Consider the following 26,193-nt stretch of genomic DNA (forward strand, 5'->3'; position numbering starts at 1 on the left):
AAGTGAGCGTGCTCAATGCTAATACACAGAGTGTTGGTGACACACACTGACAGAAAGTGAGAGTGCTCAATGCTAATACACAGAGTGTTGGTGGCACACACTGACAGAAAGTGAGCGTGCTCAATGCTAATACACAGAGTGTTGGTGACACACACTGACAGAAAGTGAGAGTGCTCAATGCTAATACACAGAGTGTTGGTGACACACACTGACAGAAAGTGAGAGTGCTCAATGCTAATACACAGAGTGTTGGTGACACACACTGACAGAAAGTGAGCGTGCTCAATGCTAATACACAGAGTGTTGGTGACACACACTGACAGAAAGTGAGCGTGCTCAATGCTAATACACAGAGTGTTGGTGACACACATTGACAGAAAGTGAGAGTGCTCAATGCTAATACACAGAGTGTTGGTGACACACACTGACAGAAAGTGAGAGTGCTCAATGCTAATACACAGAGTGTTGGTGACTTTAGATAGGAGCACCATGAGTACATAACAACAATAATAACAATCAAAAGAACAATAATTAAACCCTCTTCTGGTAACAAATTAGTTGATGAGAGTAACTATTGCATGGCTCTTATTATATAATAATCGAGCAAAATGCAATACCACAAAGGCATCAGGATATTATTGGGCAGACTGTAATATATTATTTCCTCTTGACTATGCAATATGATAATATTCAGAAAAGATCAACGCAAACTAATAGTGGTACTACAAATCTATGCACATAACTCTCAGTGTTTGTCTGTCGTCATTTGTTTGTCCAGTCATAGCAGATAAAGTTTCAGGAACACGAAATGCACATTATACTGGATTTGAAGTCAGCACCTCAAGTTCTGGAGGCAGCAAACTTACCCGTTCAGCCGCTTAAGCTAATTGCAACACACTGGATTAATCGTGATCATACTCATTACGTTGGATAAAATATTCACGCTTAAAGCACTTAGGAAACTCCTATTAGCTATTCTTAGCACGGCTGATCGGTAAGTGTGACGATTATTAAACTGGTTTCAAACATGGCTATTATTCAACCACAGCTAGCTTACTAAATGAGTTACTCAAATTCATTATGTAATTATTTTATTACCCATGTAACGCCGGGCATTCATCAAGTAAACCAAAACAATGTAAACTTTTCAACATGTGGTTAACTCTTTCGCTACCGCAAGCCGATGTATCGGCTTGCACAGTAATGTAAGTACAGAACATAAGCCGATGTATCGGCTTATCAATAGAGTTTCACTTTTCTTCTCATTCCGAAGCCCAAGCATTAGCTATACTAATCAAATTTTGTCTCCAATGAACCCACCTTTTGACAGGCACGTGCAACCAATAGAACAATTTTTGGTTCAACAATTCCAACAATCCGCGGTAATATAAGTACAAACCGTAAGCTGATGTATCGGCTTATCAATAGAGTCTCACTTTTCTCCTCATTACGAAACCGACGCATTAGCTATACTAATCAAATTTTGTCTCCAATGAAACATCCTTATGACAAGCACGTGCAACCAATAAAAAATCTTTTGGTTCAACAATTCCATTTTTAACTATTTTTCAAAATGGTGAAACCAGATTGTTATTGTCATAGATATAAGAAACACACCGCTTTCATTCAACACAAAGAAGAATTGCGAGAGTGAGGTTTACTAAACAACTTTATACATATCTTGTAGAGAATTATTTTCGGAATAAGATGCATTTTAGAGTAAAACGATATCTGTTTTTATTATCGAGATAATGCTTAAATACTATCGGTATATAAGCTATAATGTATATCGGTTTTTCAAAAATCCATTTAAATTAATTTGGGCAGAGCACTTGTTCGGTCAAAACTTAAAGTGGTAGCGAAAGAGTTAAGGGCAAGAATGTTATGCCTGACCCTGACACATAGATGAAATGATAAATACGCTATCTTTTTAAAGAAAACTAGAGGCAAGACAGTTTACTGGCCAAGCTAGCAACTTAATTCAGTTTAGTATAATGTTAGCTGGATTATGGCACTCATAAATTCCATATTTAGCCAAGTCTATAAAGTTTCAGGCATCTTTGAATTATGTTTTATCTACATAAGAAATTAAGAAACTGAGTATATGCAAATGCTAGTAGGAATCGTAATGGTCATTTTAGTACAGAATTAGAAGCGACCAGCCATTAGAATATGCATCTCAGAAAATTCCAGAAACAAAAATAGTTTGAGAATTTACCAGAAAGAAGTTAAAAGTCAAGAATCAAGGACGAACAAATGCTATGACTAGAATAGTTTTTGGTTTGAGTGTTGCCCCTAGGTGATGTCAAGGACAATTGGAGACAAAAGGCACTCGTGCCACTGACCAAATTCCTTTTCTAGGTCTTAGAGTAATCATATCCCCTGATAATCAGCACAGCTGGTACAGAGATGGTATAGTTCCCCCATTAGATGAGGGGACCAACAAAACGCGAGTTCATTTGTGTTTGGAAAGTTGATTGGTCATTACTTAATGGCAGGGTGGTTGAGAGCTGCAATGCAACATAATGAAGTATGACTATATGATTGCTCATATACCAAGAATAATTTATATCCAGCAGGCTTTGAATCAGCACAATTATGCCCGTTGTAAATAAACCAAACCGATGTCAGTGAAATATAATATCACTTTCACTAGTATGTATATCGATGTGAAGAAAGAGGATGTAATCAATGAGGTGATAAAGTGAGGCAAAAAAGAAAGGTTATTTGCTGTATGATTTACAGAATGGCATTTATTGATTACAAAGCCAACTTTAATTCATACGAGGGATAGATTTTGTCTATAATAGAATGCTGTTGTATAACTCAAGTATCAGTATACAAAGATTCTAGTGATCGCGAGTTATGTCATGAACGACATAAGGACATTACAGAGTGTTGCGATGGCAAAATCTCACTAAACATACTGAATATACCAGCAAGTGTGGTGTTTGTACCATGTAAACCAACAGCTGCAACGGTCGACCCAAAGAGCCCAATATTTTCAAATCAAATAATATAATTTATGAAGTGGTGGCAGATTATTTGACCATGTGAATAAAAGCTGCATAGCATCCCAAAATTTACAGCAGTAACCATGGTCGTGAAAAAGTTATCATGTGCAATATTTCCTGTTGTTACTTTAAATTATTAAAACTAGTATGAAATTGAATGTATTTCAAGCATTTGTGGAAGTGCAGGAATTTGCTTCAGTCATTAGTAGTTCTCGATATTTTAGTGGGTATATTACAAGTGAATGTGCTAATAAAACTGACTAAGTATTATCTGTAGAAATATTTAACTGACGACAATATTAGTTTGAAATTTTCTAGGGCAACTCCCTTATTTCTGGGTAAACTCTTGATGAGCTTAGATTTATTAGTAGATTGAGTAAGTTTATTTTGGGCATACTAGAAAGAAAAGTTTCAGTTATGTTTGAAGATATAAAAATGCTCATGAGCCTCTTGTACTGCAGCTGAAATGAAGTATATACAGCTTTTATTGAGAACTGCTTGCTGGACGACTAGTGATTTGCAAGAAGGCTGATAATCAAGATGCTCAGAAAGGACAATTTACAAATTATGATTGGGATATGTATCATTTGCAATGATAGAAAGTGATAAAGTAGTAAAGAGAAGTCAGCCATATTTAACTAACACTCTGATGAATGAAAGACAGAAACAAGATGCTTTTCTCAAACGCGAGTCAGAAATTGAGCCAATACTTACCCTTTAGTGTGGTATCAATAGGGATAACATTGGGAGATATGATCACACTAATAGGCAGCAGCACGTGCAGCTAATAATGAGACCAATATAGTAACTGTTGGGTAAGCAAGTGGTGTAGGCGAATCAGCGTTTGTGAGCTCTGAACAAACTGAGCCGAGGGTCAAAACGCCTACTAAAGGAGTTAATTACAGTCAAACATGGATAACTCGTCCACGGATAGCTCGAACACATGGTTAATTCGAACGGTTTCTTTGGTCCGTTCCCACGTAATGATAAATTGCTATAGATAACTCGAACTCAACACTGTTAATTCGAACTGTTTTTTTGCCCAACGGCTACCGAAACGGTTATCGCTTTAGAAAATCACTTTATTCAAAGCCATAGAGGTAAACCTCATCTTTTCGTAATTCATAAGCGTTGTTATTACCACCATCGGCAAAATAATTTTGTCAACGACTTTTCTAAAGGTTTGGTCAAATTTGATTTATACTGCTATACGATTAATAGCACGGGCTTGCCGGGTCACGCACGCAAGGATTTTCGCCACGCACATACAAAACAAAAACAGCATGTTGTTTTGTATGTGCGTGGCGAAAATCCTTGAGTGTGTGACCCGGCTAGCTCGTGACGAATAGTTTTTCAACGTTAATTCCGTGTTGAATCAACGTCGGAATGTTGAATGTTTAAAACGTCTTAAAAATTGTTTTTATTAAACGTATGTCTTAGCTAAAAAAACTATTCATCGTTTGACCTAAACACAGAATACGTGTGTACATTCAATAAGTATCCATTCAAAAAGCGTGAGTAATATACAATGTACCGTTAAACCTCGTAAAACTTTTAATTGAACTGCCTCGGAGTGTTGCTCTTAACGAATCCCAGGTAAAGTAAGGGATTTTTCTTTGGTAACCTTTTCTTGAAGTTGCATAAACTTCAAGAAAAATCGGCAAAATTGATCGTGGGTAAAACGCTCAAAAGAAAAAGATGTCTTTTCTTTTGAGCATTTCAACAACGATCAAGTTTCGCCAATGTCAATCTAAAAAAACGTCCTGGCAATAACATCACCTCAAACAACAAACCAATCTCAAGTGATAGAAAAATCTCTATACTTTTTGATAAAAACGTTTTAAACTTTACATTAGAAGCATTTAATTTGAAACAAGCCATTTGTGCTTTTGATTTATATTATAGTTTGCATATGTACATGTATCTACTAATAAATAAGTAAATACATGGACTTGTGACAGTGCTCTGATAACTTGAACGCTCTGATAATTCGAACACTTTTGCTCGGTCCCGTGAAGTTCGAGTTATCCATGTTTGACTGTACATCTATGTGACACAAGGTCACCAAGGACACAAGAAATCCTGTAGCTGATTAGGTGAACTCAGGCTTGCTGAACACCAGGTTTGACTTAACAGAATGACAACAATTTAAAAAAGCAGAAAGCTCGCACTACCTATTAGAAACCAATTGATAGCTTTAAAGAAATTGGCGTAAGATCAAACAATAAACAAATAACATAGGGAATTGGCTACTCTGGCCATTGCTATTATTGGGAGCAACACTAATGCAATGGTATAAAATGATATCAAGACAAATGCTGATGAAATCAAAGTAAGGATGCTGGTAAATTAGTTGAATTAAGAAGTTGAAGCTGGTAAGAAGTTGAATAAAACTAGGAATGTGCAGAGAAAACATTGAACCAGTTGGATCAGTTATCGCAGTCTGCAACCAGAGGTCAGCTTGAAATAAGTCAGACTGAGAATAAAAGTGGATTGAACTCGGCAACCTTACATCGATGCTGCAAACTTTTATTCCAGAAACAGTTGGGTTATATATACGTTAAAAACAGTTATAACACAATATGCATATGTTATGCCGCTCCCTGAATGTATGTATGCACAACGGAACACATGTATTACTCCCTACTCTATGATAAAAAAGGACTTCCGGGCTGAGGGCTTATTGTCTAAGACCAATTGTCACATGGTAGCTAGTCTCAAGCCATTTGTTCTAAGAATATTCTTTACAACTCCATGACTACTGTGGCAAGTTTCATTTGGTGGTCTTCTCCAAATAGCAAAGTGGCTCAGTCCCCAGTTAATCAGAATGAAAAAGGTCTTTGCTAATATATACGATGTCCATCGCCACCCTCTGCCATACCTTGGCAACTGATCATGAATCCATTGGATTGAAGCAGTGTCCACTTCGGTGGCACTGATTGCAAGAATCCACCACCCATCCTACGGTCTTCTCATCCATACATTTTTAACACATCCTCTTAGTCAAATACACGGTCCCCTTGATACTCAGATGATGCTTACCTTGGAGCTTTGTTACTTCTCTGGTTTTATCATTTGATGTCACTATAGCTAGGCATACACTGTTAAGCCGCTTCTGTGGAAACCTAGTTAGTATAACTGCCTTGTTGCATGTTGACAACACCAGCTGAATGGCCATTTGAATACGATAATCCATTGCCATTTGGAAAAAAACCGCTCAGGTCACTGATCCTAGGCCTTTTGTTATCTTCTAATATTGACCCTAGCCAGCAACATATATACTAACAGAAACATTCACAACTCACACTTTAGCGATCTCCCAGCGCAGGGCAATATTCAGTTTTTTATCATTGCTTCCAACTCAGCAACACTGATGAGTGTCTCATCCTAATTTTTTAACTATGTAGCCTCTTCTATGATACTTCCATCTACCTTTAAAGAGCAATCGCTTGCCAAACTACTTAAATCACACACAGCTTCTGAATTGTTGCTTACATAACAATGCCCAGTTAATGGATCATGCTGCAAAATTCTGTCCATGACTTCTTTGACAAACACTCTGATAGGAACTGAAATTTCTTCATCTCCTCCTATCTCTCCTTCATCTCTTGTCCTATTTCATTGTTTTGCCATTTCATGTAACTACAGGCAGCTCTCAACCATCCTGTTTTTAGGTAATGAATGACCAATCAACATCCCAAACACAGAAAATCAAAGTTCTTATGTTTTGTTGGTACTTCATCCAAGGTGAAAACTACACCATCTCTATACCAATTATATTAATTATCAGGGTCTATGATTATTCTCAGGTCTGTAAAAGGAAATTGGTCAATGGCACAAGTGCCTTTTATCTCCAAGCCACACTTCGATAATAGCAGCCCTGGTTTTTCAGCTATCATGACGCTTTTGTCAAGCTAAATGTCATCAATATAGTTAGTGGTCATTCCCCTCTGATATGCGGCTGTCTTGGGCACGAACTTGCACAATTGTCCTTGATATCCCTTTCGGGGCAACACTCAAGCCAAAACCTATTCTAGTCATAATATATGTCTGTCCTTTAAACTTCATAAGTTTAAATCTCTGCAGTTGCCTTGACACATGTATTTGTAAGTACGCTTTCCTCAAATCCGAAATTGAAACCCGATTGTCTAGTTTGCGCTGTGCCTGTAATGTTTCTCGGCACGCTGCCACACCAGTTCGAGAGTTGATCTTGATAGAAATGTTGGGATGCAGATAATATAATACATTACGGTTGGACGCTTTGTTCCTTGTTTGGCTGTCCTGCAGCTAATAGTGGAATGACAAAGTTTGCTTTGCCATAAATATGAGGATCAAACTTTTCAAGCCATACATCATTTATCTCTCGACTTACTTCATCAGGCACGATATCTTTACAATCATTGCGTACTGCTTAATCACTGCACTGATTTTCGTGCAGGTTAACCAGTTTCCTACTTCCATTCCTTAGTCTTCTTCATACCATCAAGCACAGCTTCGAAGTCACTTTCATGGCTTACCGACTGCCCTGTGTCACATTCTGTCACTGCACCTATTGGATAGTGCTGTGCTCTAAACATCATCGTTACTCCCAAAATTCATTCTTTTCAGCGTGGTTATAATGCCCACAACAATAATTATCTGGATATCACCCACAAGCTGTGGGCTGCCAAGAATCTACTTGTAGCTGTTACATTTGTATCGTTCACCGCAGATGTACTAATGGTTCACCGCCGCATATTGTAATCGCATCATTCAGCATTTGCACCACTTTTTGCCACCAACATTTTGTCAAGCCCAATTCTTGAAAAGTCAACTTATACCAACAAACTGTTGATACCCAGTGACAACTAGAGTTTTTATTATGCAATCTAGTTTTGCGATGGTGAAATATGGCAAGACCTGGCTGATGAAAGGCATTGTGGAACAACATCCGGAGCTGAGCCCTCCCCTGACCATTTCCCTGTTGTATAGTCTCCTAGCCAACTCCACAGTGCATTGTCAAATGACCTGGCTCACCACACTTGCAACACAGCTGAGGCTTTCCTACTTGTTGCTTAAGGGTGGCATTATCTGGACCGTCAAAAGAAAGTGATTCAAGCTCCCCAAGTAAAATAACCTTGTTTGCGTTTCGCTATTGCACTTGCTGCACAAGCCATCCCAGATGCTTTAATGCCCAGAGTCATTCTCGCTGGAGCTACAAGTTCACCGAACCCTAAATTTTCTACTGATATCATAGATTTCAGCTGAATAAAAACATCTATTGGCAACCCTACTATGAAAACACATTTAATAATTGGTTCCACATCATTTTGCCTGACTAATTCTACTAGACATCTGATATCAGCGAGGTAAGCTTGAATTATTGAAGATCTGTAATCTTTTGCAACTTTGCAACCAGAGCTAACTTATCCAACTACTCGCTAAACTCCACTGGAACTGCTCTCAAACGGAGTAATTACATCTCACAGCTTCACTGATGCCATTGTTATGCCAAATTAGCTTGCGAGTTTTACCTTTTGTTTTATTAATTTTAGTAGCTTTCTCTCAACTTCAGATCCGTTACCCGACTCTCCGTTTTTGCTCAAGCATTCTTAGCTTACTTACTGCAGCAAAACAAGTTTATTATCATGAAAAGAAAATTACTGCAGGTTACAAAAACCCACAGAGTAATAATACACCAAAGATGCAGATTACTTTGACAAATGAATCAAACTATGCCAAATTACATATCTGATGAAAAATTTAATTTTGTTACGTTTGTGAGTAATCTAACATTTACCTCTAAACTCAAATAGCAAGATATTGTGAATATTCATGGGTGCAGAGATTTATTAGCTAGTTCTTGAATATACTGTTTTCTTACACGCTGCAAACTTTTCAAACGCAAAGAAGAATTTTCTCCGATATAGAAGATGCTCACACGATTTTGAACTCGATTCTCACCTTATTGTGCAATTCACAAATCAGTACATATGCTTATGTGCTGCATAATAAGCCTTACCAGAAGAAGATGCACATTCAACCAAAGCAAAACTAATCATTACATAACAGTACAGTGACAAGCAGTCAAACAAGACTTGCGCATAATATTTCAACCAATCAAGATCCCAGAGGAACAATATCTAATGCCATAATTACTGATGTCCTTACTATACAATAGTAATGACTATGTTACATCATAAACTTATGGCAGATAACTCTCAACTACATCTTCATCTGATCTTCAGATCAAAAAAAGATTATGTCATACAAAAGTTTGCAAACCATGCGGGTAGTTTACGATTTAAAAGAGAATGTCTGTCTCAGCTGGGCAAGATTGTCATAATCAGTCAACACTAACGTCATTGTCATAAAAACTGTAATTGGGTTCAGAATTCACAACTTTAGGTGTATTATCATCAAATTCATAATAAACATACGCTCACTGCCTTTCAGTCAAGGGTCGAAAACAAAATCTAAGACCTACGTGTCGTGTAATTCTATCAATTTTGACAGCGGTGTTATGACTATGTGAGTAATGTTGCTATTTTTTCCGACTAATGTAAATTTAGCTGATCCTGGCTTCATCAACACTTGATCTCCAATCTTATATGGGTTTAAACTAACAGCATGAGAAACACTGCCTTCGACATTTGGTGTTCGTGTTGTGTAATAAAACAATCTTTCACAAGGCACCACGCCCTTGTTACTAGGAGAATTGGTATACAAGAACACTATATCACTGACTTGCCATCAGACCCAGATAGCATTTGCTTAATAGTACAAAGGCTACGCTCTTTAATGTCATTTGCAGTGGCTCTGTACGCACAATCACGTATGTGATTTATGTTCAATTTATGTTTCAACAAACTCAAGGTTTTAAAGCACAGGCCATTGTCAAACAGAAGTTCAGTTGGAGCAACCTGCTTGTTAAATATCTGCTCTAGTCGCTTCATTACCACTGCATAAACCAACTGTCGCCCCATATAGTTTATATATTCCATCTGCTTCAAGAATAAATTCACGTTCACAAATTAACTCAGGCGCAACTAAACAGCTTAAGTTTCATACTCTTGCCATCTATCATAGCTTTTAGTTGAACTTCGCCTCTGCATCGTGTAGTACTTCCATTAAACATTTTATCAGTTCTGCTGAGATCTGTAGTTGTCAACTGCAATTTACCAACAACATTCCCTGAACCAGACTGTTCACAGCCACTACCAACAAAAATTATTACAGGGACGTTGTTAAAGTTTACAGTTACAATTGAAAGTGCCAAGTTTTCTGAGTAATGGTTGGCAAACAACTGACACAGATGCTCCCCCACTGTCGTTTCCCTGAAGTCTTGTGAAACATTGGTTAATTTCGTGACCCAACAGATTACAATGGAAACAATACATCTGTTTATTTCGCTCTTGCGCTTTTCTTGCTGTAGGGCATTCTCAAGAAACATGACTATTATTAAAACTATTGTAACAAACCTAATTTTATTGTCACTGGTTGTCTAACAGAGACATACATAAACTGAGTTGAAGCTGACAGCTGTAAATAGCTCTGATTTGGCCTGGGTAACTATTTCATCCAAACCCTTTTTTTCCAGCTGCTGTCGCCTTCAACTGATTTTTTCACCTCTCCATGCGAATCTTATTTTATCAGATGAATTCAACAAAGCTTTCATCCGAGTTCAGATTTTGCAGTCGGTGTGCTTATTACGTACGTCATATAACAAAGTTATAGAAATTCTGTTCGCTGAAAGCACAACACCTGAAAAAGAAATGATGAACAATTTTTCTCCGCAATTCTCGCGTGTAACCCGGTAATATATTCCCTTTAAAACCAGTCGAAAGTTGGATTTGCGACCCCTTCAAACAGAAGGTCAGTGGTCAGACAAGTTCCCTCAACATGCTAACAAAAATATACTTCACTACGAAAACAACATCATTCAGTTTTTCTTGTTGAATTAGGTTGAAAAAGTTTTAATGAAATCGGCTAAAATTATATCGAAAACTAAGTCAGAAACTAATTGGTGATACAATTCTAGTGAGAAAAAGTGGAAATTCAGTAAGATAGTTAAAACTACATACTAAAACTTAGCTTCAAGTGTGTGTTTAGTAAGTTAAACTTATTTAAATAAAATTCAAAGTTGATGTTTTACATACGCCTGTCATAAAGGTAAAAACTCTATAGTGCGTACTGCACATAGCACATTACAACATTACATTTCAATGAAGATCATGACCAATAAATACACTAAAGATACTCAAGTTACTGAAGGTAGCTTTAGTTACTAAAGCTAACATAATATTTTGTAAATAATTGTTAAAGATGTGGGTGCGTCAAACTTGAGTTGATTTTAAAAGAAAGTAATTTACTTTGTCTATCAGTTGATATGTTGTTTGTTGTGCTAGGCGATCTCATTGTCAAGATATTTGAAGATTAAAATCAAACAAATTGATCGCGGTAAAACACTCAGGCCAAAAAAATACACGCCCAAACTTGCCCAAAATGATGTAACGCGTGATACAACCTGTCTCTATCTCTCGTATTCACATCGGCTATTGCGATAAAAGTCTAGTCTTACGCGGCTCTATTGGCATATATTTTGTTATATATTTGCTCGTGTTGGCTAGAATAAAATTTTAAATCCATCTACAGATACATTATTACCAATGTCTCAAACAAGAAAAATTAAAAATTTGTCATATTAGCCTCTTCTAAATGCTGTGTAGACATCTTAGTACCGACTACCAATTCTACCGGTCCACGGTAATTCTGTCAAGCAAACTATGTAGAATAAGGTCTTTGTATCGGCACAGTACCGTCGCTACCCACACCCCCAAAAGCCCCATCCACATTATGCCCGTCGCCTATCCTGGAAGGGGAGCTGTATATCATTGCCCACACCAAAAACTAGTTTATTTCTAAGTAAAATAAGCAAGTCGCGTCTTTGAAAAGAATATGTTGCGAAACCAACTACATCCCTAAAAGTCATGTACATTATATAATCGACTGTTAACATTATCGAGTCATTATTGGTATCAATTTGTAAAAAGAAATTCACTGCTCACATTTGATTAGTTGATTCAAGTAATAAACAAATGGTCGAGCTATGCAAAAGTGCCTGTCCATGCAGCTCTGATTGCACTTCATAAATCCATCTATCAGACAAGATTTCAGCACAGGCAGGTGCCAACCAGGCTATGATGTATTCAATGTTCTGCAAATCATGTTTTGCACTATCTTCAACAATATTATTTTATTATAATTTTGACAAGCAAAAAACTTTTCATTTTGGCATAAAGCATTAATGAAAAATATCTATGCAAGTCGTGGCCACTCACATAATTTCAGCTCATACAATAAGACAAATTTATCTACTGCAGCAAACTCAAACAAAACATCATGATTATGCAGCACACATTCAAGTCTCTTTTTCCCATTTATGGCAGTTTCCACACTGACACAGCTGCTTCGGCTGGTGGGACAACATAAACATCCTGTAATCAATAAAACACATGCAATAAATATATGCCATTCATAGATATGCCATTCTAAGGCGTATCTACTGAAAGCTTTCAAATTGGAAGTTAGATAGATTGCGAGTGTAATTTTAAAAATGAATAAATGCTTAACAAAAGCATAAGTACGCCAAGCCAACGATTCGAGGCTTTGGTTCTAGAAGTTGAAGATGTGCATTGACCAATCGATTTTCTTTACTTTCTACAAGTGATAAGTGAACATCTAAAGTCAAATCATAAGTCCAAGTTACTAGCTAAAACTGCCAAAAAGAATTGAAAGCAAATATAGCTAGATGAAACGATAAAAAAATTATTAAACGATGATTGGTGATAGCAAGAAAGTTATAATTCTATTAATCAGTACATGTATTAATGAGTACTAAAATTATTACTTTTAGTATATTCATCAATCTAAGCCATTGTATTGCTAGATGCTATGGATTAAAAAGAAGCCGTAAAGAACTCACTGTACATATGTATCTCGCACGCACGCACAGGAAATTACATTATAACCTCCAACAGGGAAACATAATCTGAATGTAAAGTCAACAGTATATCTATTATAGGAGACTCAAAGTAAAAGATAAATTTACCTCCATTCTCCTATCTTCCTCTGTAGCACTTTAGCCACCTGATGCGCAGAAAACTCAGAGTCACCTTTGCAGTAGCTTTACAGTAACTTTTACAATCCTGTTGTTCATCAATAAAACTTGTTGATCGTAAAGTTGACTCGTTAAAGTAATGATGTTAATTAATTTAGTAAGTGTCGATGTTCGTGCGATTTAATAATAGAGTAAAATCCGTAAATTTGAGATCCCAGACAACACGTTTTACGAGTGATAACATTTATTACGACCTATATAAAAATTTTGTGCTGATGATTGGCTAATGAAGCGAGCTTATATTTATCACCCATAAACTCTTTTCAGATGTATCACTAGTTACGTCACGAATGAAGCACCTGCTGGAATTTCAGCTTTTAAAAGATGGCCTCATTCAAACGCATACATCTCTGGACAGGATTAGTCCGCAAAGACAAAAATGACATCAAATTGTCGCTGATTTTTTAGCCTTTTATTGGTCCTAATTTCATTAAATCGACCTTTTTGACGCAATCACATTTTTAATATGTACAGTATTTGTAAAAAAAATTGCTGATTTTTACCAGGCGATGGTTGCATTACAAAATTACTATGATTTTTATACCTCTCCATACGCATTTTTCACCATAGGATGCCAACCCTGAAACGGATTAAAATCGTATCCTGAAGGTGCACTGTATAGCCACAATAGCTTGCGCTGCGTAATAACTAGTGCTGGGCACGGGTAGTAATACTCGTTGAACTCATGGGTTTATCTTCTCTCGAGTATTGAGTAATAGAGATTTCGGGTATTCCGGTCTTTCAGGTTCGGATTTTGACTTTCGAGTTCGGATTTTGGTGCACGGATTTGTCGGGTAGTGTGAACAAAAACTCGGTCTATTGCCCCTGCGCTCTTAGTCTGGGGCCACAGGGCATTTCTGTGTCATTTTCTGCTGAGGCACGACAATGGGGTACAACGAGTCTTTAATTTAATAGATAGAATAAAGCATCTCATACCTTATTTACCATACCTACCAGAGACCTTGTAGTCAAGCAGTGATTACTTGTCATTAAAAGGTGAGTAGAAATACATACATCAAATTTTATTTGCGCAATTAGCCAAATCGGCTTCGTAAACAAATCTATGCCTTTTTTAATACGGCGCGTGTTCGCTTTCACCGATAACACATAGGTCCTTAGTCTGTTTCCGCTATCGCCTTGTTAGAAACTACCATCAGCGTTGGTATTAGCAGTGAAAATTTAATAACTCTGCTTAAATTGATTATGACAGCTAGCTATTATGGATTACATAATTCATTATAACCGAGTTTCACTAGGCCAACAAGCCTTACTAATGGAAAAAGCCGATAATGTAAAGTTTTTTTATGAGATTTGGAGCACCATCTACAAAAAGTCAGAGAGGTCCATAGCAAATCAATTAAAGTCAACGTAGCAACTCACAGTGTTTGTCTTATGCAAATACCACACTGAATGCTTGACAGAAATTGTTAGTGAGTGGAATAGCAAAGAACTTCTCAAGTTGCAAAGAATCTCAATCCCCTGAAAAAACTAAGATGAAATCATAGCAAACTCATTTACTTAATACTTCGATTAATAGTATAACGATTCATCAATCAAAGATTAAATGCATTGCTTCATTGAAAATCTTGCATTTCCTTCACCTAATTATGCATTTTCTAAAACAAAGCTGCTTCTTGCTTGAGTATTGTTTGTTGGTGTTTACTGTAGTCGGCTGGATCAATGAGTGATAGTTGTTGATTATAATGAATCATTGTCAAACTTCTCAGTCCATATTTTACATATTGGTTAAAAACTATACAATAAACTACTCTCTGCCATATGTATTGTTGCTGTCTTTAGACACTTCGTGTTCCATACAATCAATGGCTTAATGAAACTTGTTTAATTTGTTTAGGCTAAGACAGCAGCACTACATAACATTACATGTATTAGCTAGACTTATATTATTGGGCTTCATAAATAGAATACCTATTGTATTATATAAACCAGTAATATTGGATTATTTGTTATATAGCATGCCTCTGCTGATCATAATTAAGACTTAGCTCGCCTATTTATAAAATTTGAGACTGTAATGCTTTTAGAAACCTCAAACCAATTTCAACACAGAGTGTAGTACCTTCATGCAATTGTATGATTATTATTTGACTGATGGTTTGGTTAGTTTTAAATTATTATATTGTGTCATGCAGAACTTATACTGTATTATTGTGTTATTACATTTTATTCTGGTATATTGTATTATCATAACTGTATTGTATTGAACTGTGTTGCTTGAATTGTGTTAGAGGATTTATGTGTTGCATGATGTTGTGCGATATTATTTATGGATACATATTTAATTGTATTTTAATTTATTGCGTTATATTGCATTGTTATAGTGCTCACATATCAATTATTACCTTACAGAAGTATGTGACATATGAGTTAACTAAATATTGTTGTGGCAAGAGCTAAAGGGTGTCTATTTTTTTCATGTAGGGCTATGCATATTGCCTACATATCCAAATCAGTCCTGTACCTTTTCCTATTTTTAAGAAAGTTTTAAATTTATAGCTACATGCTTTGATAGATCGGTTTTTCTGATAGGTTATGATGTATACTTGTTGCACCATAAACAAGCTCTTATATGTCTATACGATAATTTTGTATTTTGAACTCATTTTCTGTAATGGATGTGATTCTTTACTTTTAGTCAGCCGCCAGAGACTCAATATGACAGACATTTTTCGCCGTCAGCTTAGCCACTGATCTGCCAGGAACCCTCTTCATACTTTTTACAATAGGACCTGTACAGCTACTGATTGACAGGCTATGCTGTACACCTCATTGGATACACTGGTTGTGACGCAGAACAACTAACGAATGTTTAATTTTTTAAATGAAATTATTGCACTGCTGGGCAACATTTGACAAGCCTAAAATATTTATTATGTTTTTTTTAGTACTTTCCGTTGGTACATGTTATTTACTTTTTATTTAACTGGCATTAACATGCGAAATTTTTTGCTTAGTTTTAGATTTATTGTACTGGTAGCGTGTTAAAACAATACGTCTGCAGTATGTTTGAAGACAACTAACTTTCTGGATTATTAATTAATATTATAGAACTTTTTATGTGTATCTTGGTGCATTGTACGATTATTATATGATATAACATGTTTACCTAGGTGCACAGTCTGTCTATCATGATACATCAAAAACTTTCAATTGATTCTAGAAAGCATATTGCAAAGTGTTTAATAAAACTATTACATAATTATAATCTTGAAGCTCATCATAACTCTCTATCTGATTACCAGGCTCAATCCCTTTAATCGTTTAATTGCTGCAGTCTACACAGCCATATAGACTTGTACAAAATCTTTTTGCATGGGCAACTGGTCCATTGGACAAACTGCCTGGGAATAGCTCTGTGCCCACTAGGAAAACATTGCACAGAATTCCCATCATCGTCTTTACTCTTGACAGGGTTTGTGGGATCTGGTGTCATGATTAATGGCTGAACTGCCCACTGCCATATCGCTGCTTGGTAATTGATCCTCATTAAATGCTGACGGAGAGAAGCCTCTTGGTGGAAGGGTTTTCTCATAAGATGCTCTTGGTGAGAACAACCTGTATCTGGCATCAGCTAGACTTGTAGAATGAAGCTGGCCATAAAGACGCAGTGTTGAGCGTGTTAGTTCGTTAAACAACTCTCTATCCATTAGACTGTGGTATTTGATTATAGTGAATTATACAATCCATGATAAATAGCTTGGGAAATCGGTATAAATAGTGAATTACAGTTTTCGATTGTTACTACCAACGCTGACGAGTTGCTCGGCTGACCGGAGACATACTACAAACCTAATTGCTATCGGGGTAAATTAATCGGCCCATGCCACAACATGACGTAAATGTAGGTCTAAGGCTCTGATTAGCTGGTTAGACTGATTTCACACGGCGTAAGAAAGATTTTATTTTTGTATTACTACTCAATTACTATTACTACCCAATTGCTTGGGTATTACTACCCAGGCTTGGGGCCACTAGCAGTGCAGACTGCACTAGTGCACTGCACTAGTGCAGTGCAATTTAAAAATAGAAATGTCTAGTTCAATGCTAGTGCAAATTTGACATGAGTCGCTGTGTGCACTAGTGCAAGTGCAGTGCTTAGTGTGACATGGTATGAACTAGTGCAGTGCTTAGTGCGGATTAGAAAATTCCCATAAACGCACTAGTGCAAGTGCAGTGCACAGTGCAACATAAAATGCTCTAGTGCAATGCCTAGTGCGGATTGGAAACTTTATCATAAATGCACTAGTGCAAGTGCAGTGCCTAGTGCGACATAGTATGCACTAGTCTAAACTAGATCTAAACTGACTGACGCCAACTTTGAAAGGCTAATGTTTCTTCGGTCTAATAGACATCTTCTCTGAACAATATTGCTTATCAATGTTGCCATCAATATGACTTACTGTTTACATGATACTGGTTTATCCAAGGGTAGATTTTCTTGTTGTACATAGCACATTTATGTAATAAGAAGTGAATTCTTCCATTCCATGCTTGCTTAGTATATTTAGTTATTGTAATTGTAATACATTGCACTATTTGATACCTGTTGTCATCTGCACTATTTAATATTGAGCATTATTGTAGGTCTATGGTTTGTTTGAGATTTTAGGTGAGGCTAGTTTATTTGACAAATACATGGCTGACATCCTTTGCACGGCTATAATTGTACAATTGCAGTGGATAGCAGTAGATATCTGTTGATTAGCAAGCAATTCTTGCAGCTGCTATAGCAAAAAAGCTCATTGGTCTAGTGCCTAGTGAAGTTTAATAGTGAAGTGCCTAGTGCATTTATGATTTTACACTGCACTAGTGCTAGTGCAATGTCTAGTGCACAAGGATTTTTGCTATTGCAGTGCCTAGTGCATTTTTGACTTCACTTTTCGATGCACTAGTGCAGTGCCTAGTGCACAAGAATTTCTGCTAGTGCAGTGCCTAGTGCAATTTATATTATTACTATGCCATGCACTAGTGCTAGTGCAGTGCCTAGTGCACAAGAATTTTTGCTAGTGCAGTGCCTAGTGCATTTTATATTATTACGATGCCATGCACTAGTGCTAGTGCAGTGCCTAGTGCACCCATACCTGCCAACTCTCACGCATTGGGCGTGAGACTCACGCAATCACCCCAAAGAAAAAATGAAAATGCGTGAGAAATGCGTGAGATTTTTGCCCCAATTTCCACAATTTTATATACACTATCATTGATACATCAATTGCCCCAAAACCAAATCTCACGCATTGCCCCACTCTTGGGTTGGCAGGTCTGAGTGCACCTTACTGTCGTCTAGCCAGCAAATAGTGCAATGCGCTCAATACTCACTAGTGGCCCCAAGCCTGCTCCTAGCTTATCAACTAAAATAGCAGTAGGAGACCGGATTAATAATGACTAGGTTAAAAACATGTTTACGTATTAAGCTACCATAGACCCTATCTTCTGCCACCTGTTGACGCGAAAATGCCCTGTGGCCCCCAGACTATCTTGACTGTTAACGCTGCAAGTAGGAATGTCAGTCGATAAAAACTGTGAAAAATAATAAATAAATTGAAAAGAAATATAATTGCTTTGTAAATTTGAAAATGTCTGTTTAGAAAATTTAAACATTTTTTAAACATTTAAAATCCATATTAACAAACCCGATACCTGAAAAACCTGTAGGCAAAGAAATACCCAAGCCTAGCACTACTAGCTACCCAATACTCGAAAAACCCGAACAGAAGGGGACGAGTCTAAACCCGTTGGCCAAGATGTACTCGTGCCCAGCACTAGTAATAACTGCTTGCAAAGGTAACAACCAGCTTTACCATAAGAAGATGTGTATTCAACTGAAGCAAAACTAGTTATTACATAAGAGTGCCGTGTCAATTAGTCAAGCAAAAGCTGGACAAGTTTTAATCAACCAAGATCATAGAAGAACAAATATCTAATGTAATAATTAGTGGTGTTGTTATTATACAATAAGCATGTCTATGCTACCTCATAAACTTCTGGAAGATAATTCCCAACTACATATATGCTTTTTCAAAGCAAAACAATGTTCAAGCATACAAAATGTAAAAACCAGATCAAAAACAGGAAAAAGACAAACAATTGCATATAAAGTTTGAGCGTCACTGCAGAATAACAACGAATGATAGTAGGTATAGTATAATCGACGTTAACATTACTATATATGTAAGCATTAAAGGGGAAATTACACTAAAATCATTGTTTTCAGTATCTTAGTTCAGAGGACGTTTTAATTGCTTCTGGCTAATTATTTCAATAGACTAAAACTTACAGAAACATTCTCTAGCAGAACATGCGCGCAATGATTGATGGTCACATAACCTAAAAGTAGTATATATATTGATACCACAGTATCAATACCGTATATCAGCACTACTGATGGCGCTGTAAACGCTAAGGTGTAGAGCAGTATTTGAATGATTAATGTGATCATAGCAAAAACACGCGCAGGAAATCTTCGGTGAGAATTAAATATCGTAATACGCGCCCGTGTAAATATAAATGAAGCTATTTGTGGGGGTGTAGCAAAACAGCTGGAGGAACCGAACTTTCGTAGCTTAGTGTCACCAGTGTCGCATAGTTGGAAAACATCCGAATCAGCGATCCTTATTATGTTTCTTTTTAATGTCCAACAACGTGTTGTTATGTGATAGCGTCAGTTCACGAACTAGACAGACAGTTACACGGGGGTGGGGGGAAGAGGGAGCGAACACTTTCAAACTGTCCAAAATGGCAATGAGTTAATATAACTATCTTTACCGTGCAGTAATAGCGATTGATAAAAGTATTTACCGTGTAGTGATAACGAGGCGACTTTTAATAGGAGGTTAACTATTTATCAGATCCATAGACCTATTAACTATACTAGACTGGGCAATCCAATGCATCACGGCTCAGCATTGTGTCCCACTTAAATAGCCACATTCTTCGCGACGTAACGTCAACGCTTTGTTCACTTGCAGCTGGTCAGGCAAGCGAGTCATCATTGTTTACATTGAAAGAATGGCTGAGACAGCTTTGTTGCTACATGTAATTTGACATAACTACTAAAGTACACAAGATATTGGTTTAAAATTTTAGATGCAAAGCTTATACACTATGCTTTTCCTACCCTGCAAATTTGTAAACATAAAGTTGAATATTTCATATGTAAAGTGCCAGTAAAAATGTATATATCTATTCAAAAATATTGCAAAATTATCAATGTTGCCCTATGCTATGGGCTAACATGTCAGATAGCTAGGTGCACAAACTGATTTCAAATGCATACCCACTGGTAAATGGTACACTGATTGCAGTCTGCCATGAATATAAATGTTGGGTCTTAGGTGTTATGCAAACAGCATCAGAAAATAGGTCTATGTTCACTTTGTTCCTTTGTTCACTTTGCCTAGTCCAGGCCATATTTTTAAGTAGGAAGCCATGGAGAGTGGAGCAACTACCAGCACTGGAAATGATTCAAAGGTAAATTTTACTTAAATTGTTTTCAAGGGTGGTTGTGAGAGGTACCTAGATATGAAGAGCAAGAAATCTTGCGGATTTTTTCGAGATATGCATACAAATAATAGTTATTCCAAAATGTTTTCCTAAAGTTCATTGCTGGCACTAATATTTGAAAAGTTGCTTTGCACAAAGAGGTGCCAACCGCAAAGTAGACAAAGTGTTTCCTATTTCATGAAGTTTTTCATGACCATGGCAGGTGGACATGGGCTAGTAAATGAGTATGGCGATGACTGCCATACTAGAACCTACTGCTGTACTAAGGGTATTCGATTTTCCGCGAAAATATTTACAACCGACTCAACCAAAGCATAGACGACTGTTATGCCGACCAACAGTATCTAAATCATCTCCAGCAGACCGCAATGCGCCAGTCCTGGAGCCTTCACTTTGCTATGAAGAGCCAACAGCCGCCAAGCAATCTGAAGAGATCATTCCCGACCCTCTACATAAGCGTACCTCATACCTTGGAATAGGGAATTAAATTTTTCAAACATTTCGCGAGGCCAAGTATTTACCTCTGTACAAGCTTAGACAAGAGCATATAGAAAGACTGTCCTCAAAGATTCGGGCCAAGGGAGGTTTCAACAATAATCCAGATGTCCGTAGCTTCAAATCTGTACTGAGAGCTCGACTAGAGAAAACAGACATCACACCAAGCGCGAGTGCTAACTGTCCTGATTGTGATAGCTCAGATGGCTCCTGCTCCCTACTTCCCTCATCTAAACGAAGAAAAATTCTTGTAGAAAGTGACGATGACTTCCATGATTATTTGGAATCAAGCGAACGGTTGGAAATCAATCTGTCAAAATCTGTCTCGGACATAGTGGAGTACATCGGTAGGTAAATACAACCAATTCCTCCAAATTTTCTACAAAACAAGTGATCTGGCACACATTGCAGCCTTGCTGCATGTGCTAAACTGCATGACTGCCCATATTGTGGTACATGATTTATGTATGTACATGTATTTTGGTATTAGCTACTTTCACTTATTGTTAGTGTATAGAACAGATATACAGGTAGCAAAGTGGCTTGAAATAATACTGCAGCGGATCAGTGAGATGTAGGTAAATTTATTTTACGGTTGATACATATACTTTTTATAATAATATTAACATATAATATTTATTTAGCAGGTTATGGGGTACGTCGCGAGGAATGTGGCTATTTATGTAGGACACCGTGGCTTCGCATTGCCCAGTCTAGTATAGTTAATAGGTCTATGATCAGATCCAATACTAAAAAGTACCAAACCTTTCTACAGGTTAATGATTTGAAATAAATATAGGTACATACCTAGACCTGCCAACCCAAGAGTGGGGCAATGCGTTAGATTTGGTTTTGGGGCAATTGATGTATCAATGATAGTATGTATAAAATTGTGGAAATTGGGGCAAAAATCTCACGCATTTCTCACGCATTCTCAATTTTTCTTTGGGGTGATTGCGTGAGTCTCACGCCCAATGCGTGAGAGTTGGCAGGTATGTACATACCTGCCAACCCTGGAGTGGGGAACGGAAAGAGTCTGTTTTGGGGACAATGAAAACGCGAGGATTTGATAAGTATCGAGATTTTATATATATTAGTTTAGTTAGAATTATTGTCCAAGTAGCATTTATTTTAGTCCAGGATACAAGAGAAACAAAACGTCTGTTTTTTAGTAAGCCAAAACCAAGAATGCCGGATGTGAGTAATGAACAAGTATGATGCCATCTATACAGGAAATACCTCACTGAGCATGTGTATGTCATCACCATGGTAACAAGTAAATATATAAGTTTGTAAACTAAAAACTGTTACATCTCCTTTTCCATGGAAATATTAAAGCAAACACAAAATCATTGGTAAGTACAATGGTATGAAATATGATGTGAACATGTAACAATGTCACTGGTTTGGACTTCTAAGTTGGTTAGAACATCAGATAGTCAGCGTATCGGGAGGGGAGTTTTTTATTCCGGGGAGGCAGAACACATCTAGGGGTTTGGTCCGGGACACTGCTATCAGAGGCTGGCTCAGATAATGGTAACGAACGTGGAGATTCTGGCGGGTTGTTGGGAATGGGTACAGTGTCGTTTGAGGCTGATAGAGAACTATCTTGGGCTGTTTTTCTTGCCTGGGTACAAAGATTCTCAGCCTGTTCTGGGAAATGGTCAGCCAGGGTATAACTCTGATTCTGCGGCGCAGGAAGCTGTGATACCCTTATGTCTTTACGGTTACGTCTTACGGTACAACTACCTGTCGATAAATGGTAACTGTGATCCCCTGCTATGTCAATTATCCGTCCTGGTTTCCACTCACCTGACGCAGCTCTGAAATACACGGACTGTTCTGGTTCGAGGGGAGATTTGTCGCTACCTGCCCGTCTATCGTGATAATACTTATCAGAACTCTTCATACTACCCAACTTGTTTCTAACATGCTCCAAATCATAACTGTTGACTTTGTATCTCTCAGTAGATACTGGCATTGAATCTCTCAACAGCCTACCTTGAAGCAGCTCAGCCGGAGATGGTAGGCCATCACATACTGGTGTATTACGTATGGTTACCAGACCACCTAACCAATCGGTACCTTCATCTGCACACTTAGCCATCATTGATTTCACTGTACCAATAGTCCTCTCGGATTGACCATTACCTGATGGATGCAGAGGTGAACTTGTTTGATGAGATATTTTCAACTCAGTACAGAATCTCTTGAACTCATCACTGGAAAACTGAGGACCGTTGTCCGATACAATAACATCTGCCTGACCGAAATCAGCGAATATCTCTCTCAAGCACTTGATAACGGACACCACTACTTGTACTCTTAGGCAAATGTTTCACTACAGGCCACTTTGACAAATAGTCAACTAACAGAAGATAATCACTTCCATTCAGATGAAACAAATCTACACCGATCATCTCAAATGGCGTGTTGGGAATAGGAAAAGGCATTAATGGCTCCTTCTTTTGACAGCCTTCCGACTTGAGGCACGCCTGACAAGACTGACATTTGTCCTCTATGCGACGCCTGAGACCAGGCCAGAACACAGACTGCATAGCTTTCTGTAGAGTCTTCGTGACCCCTTGATGAGCCATATGCAGCTGGTTCAACACATCATTCTTCAACTGTGTAGGAATGACCAATCTCTCACCATAGAACAACAATCCATCCAGCTCACAGAGATGATTACGCAGATTCCAGAAAGCCAGACCACGAGCACCACACGACTTTTTGTGTGTGGGCCAACCATTCCTTACATACTCTAGCACTACCTGCAACTCCTCATCCTGAGAAGTAGCGTTTTGATACTTGTCCATCACTCCATCACTACGAATTACAACAGAATACACAGATCTGAGAGGATCTACACCCAGGTCATCATAGCTGTTCACGCCCTCTGGACATGATCGACTTAATGTGTCTGCCAGGACCATATATTGACCAGGCTTGTACAACAGCTCTATAGGATAGCCCAGCAGTTTTATCCGCATGACAACTAACCTTGGAGATAATTGATTGATATCCTTAGACATAAGACCAATCAGAGGGAGATGGTCAGTCTCAACAACTACTCGTTTCTGACCAAGGCAGTAATATTTGAATCTCTCACAAGCGAAGACCACTGCAAGCAACTCCTTCTCAATCTGACTATACCTTGATTGACATTCTGTCAGGGACTTAGCAGCAAACCCGATGGGTTTACCATCTTCTAGTACTACAGAGCCGATACTGTGCGATGACGCGTCAGTACTCAGGGTCACCTCGCCTCCTGAGTAATATGCCAGAGGAGGGGCATGTGTAATCAGGCTCCTGAGCTTTTCAAATGCCTGAATGTGGGCCTCCTCCCAGATGAACTGCACATTCTTCTTACACAGATCTCGGAGAGGCTTAGCATGCTCACTCAGATTTGGAATGAACTTAGCAAGATAGTTAACAAAGTCAAGTTACCTCTGAACACCTTGCTTATCAACCGGAGCAACCATATCCTTGATAGCCTCGACTTTTGAATGACTAGGTTTTACACCCTCAGCTGTTAACTCATGACCAAGATATGACACAGAGTCCTTACAAATCACAGTCTTATCAGGATTCAAAGTCAACCCAATCTCTCGACACCTCTGTAGGAGTTGTCTCAGAAACTTGTCATGCAGCTCTTTCGATGGAGCGTAGATGACAACATCATCTACATAGACCTTCACGAATGGCATATCAGCGAAACTGTCAACCATTCTCTGGTGAAATATCTCTGTGGCGTTACAGATACCCATACCAAGTCTTGCAAATCTGAACTTCCCAAATGGAGTGACAAAACTCAATAGCTTAGAGGGCTGCTCATCAAGCGGAATCTGATAGAACGAAGATTTGACATCTGTAGTGGTGAAATATTTCGAGCCAGACATACTTGAAAATATCTCAGTGGTGGTCGGTATTGCACATTGAGCTCTTACCAGTTGTGTATTCAAGTACTGCGGATCTAACACTAGCCGTAACTCACTATTAGGTTTATTCACCAGTACCAGTGGTGATAGCCACTCTGTTGGTGATATATCCTTTACTATCACACCCTCACCTAGTAGTTTATCTAGCTCTCATTTTAGTTGTTGTTTGAGTCAGTGGGGTACAACACGAGAAGGTGCAGCCCTTGGTTTAGCATCATGTTTGAGTTCTAAAGTAACTGGTTTACCCACCTTTCCTAGACCAGTGAAAACATCAGAGAACTCGCCACCTAGCACTTCATTCACTTGGTCAACAACTTTAACATTAGACAACAATCCTAGATCTTTGATAGCCGGCATGCCCAATAATGTTTGATTATCATCATCGGTGACATAAAATTTGACCAGTGCGGTTTTACCATCTTGTAGCTGCACATCTAGTTTTACTCTACCAACTACAGTGATCTCTTTGTTACCGTACCCAGTTAGCTTAGTATTGGTTCTAGTAACTTTCTTACCTCCTAGTTTAGTGAAGGGGGAAATGGCCATAGTACTAACTTGGGCACCAGTATCGACCTTTGTTCTCACTTCATGATCTAGAATGTTTACTGTCAGTAGCCACTTGTTCTCATGAAGGACACCATTAGTTCTGACATCAGCCATATCCAGTGTGTGCATGATCGGTGTAGATTCCAGTGTGTGCACGTTGAACGTCATGTCATCATCTGAGCTAACGTCACCATCGCCCGTTTGTAGAAATGACACTCTCTGAGTTGTAGCATTACTCTTCTTCAGACCAGTACACTTTTTTTGAAATGCCCTCGTAAGTGACATCCGTTACATGTCTTATTATAAGCAGAGCATCTACCTTTGACATGATCATAGCCACAGAATGAACATTCTGTGATCATGTGATTAGCTGCTGCATTATTCTGGCTTTGCGATGTATAGTTTCTAGGCTTATATGGATATGAGCCTACTGGTTGTACTGAATGAACACCATCTAGTTCAGCCTATTGGTTCCTTGCGATTACTTCCTTAGTACGCATTTGCTGCTTGATCT

General features: G+C 38.0%; 1 protein-coding gene across 1 annotated transcript in view; it reads right to left on the reverse strand.

Annotated features, from left to right (window-relative positions):
• LOC137407104 (uncharacterized) overlaps positions 1-19,617 on the reverse strand; it is a 35,275-nt gene extending 15,658 nt beyond the window's left edge. Inside the window, exon 1 of the mRNA XM_068093708.1 lies at positions 19,472-19,617. The gene's annotated coding sequence lies outside the window, so the exon portion shown is untranslated. The remainder of the gene's footprint in view (positions 1-19,471) is intronic.
• Positions 19,618-26,193: the final 6,576 nt, after the last annotated feature.

Source organism: Watersipora subatra, chromosome 1, assembly GCF_963576615.1.
Source record: "Watersipora subatra chromosome 1, tzWatSuba1.1, whole genome shotgun sequence".
In the NCBI taxonomy this organism is placed as follows: domain Eukaryota; kingdom Metazoa; phylum Bryozoa; class Gymnolaemata; order Cheilostomatida; family Watersiporidae; genus Watersipora; species Watersipora subatra.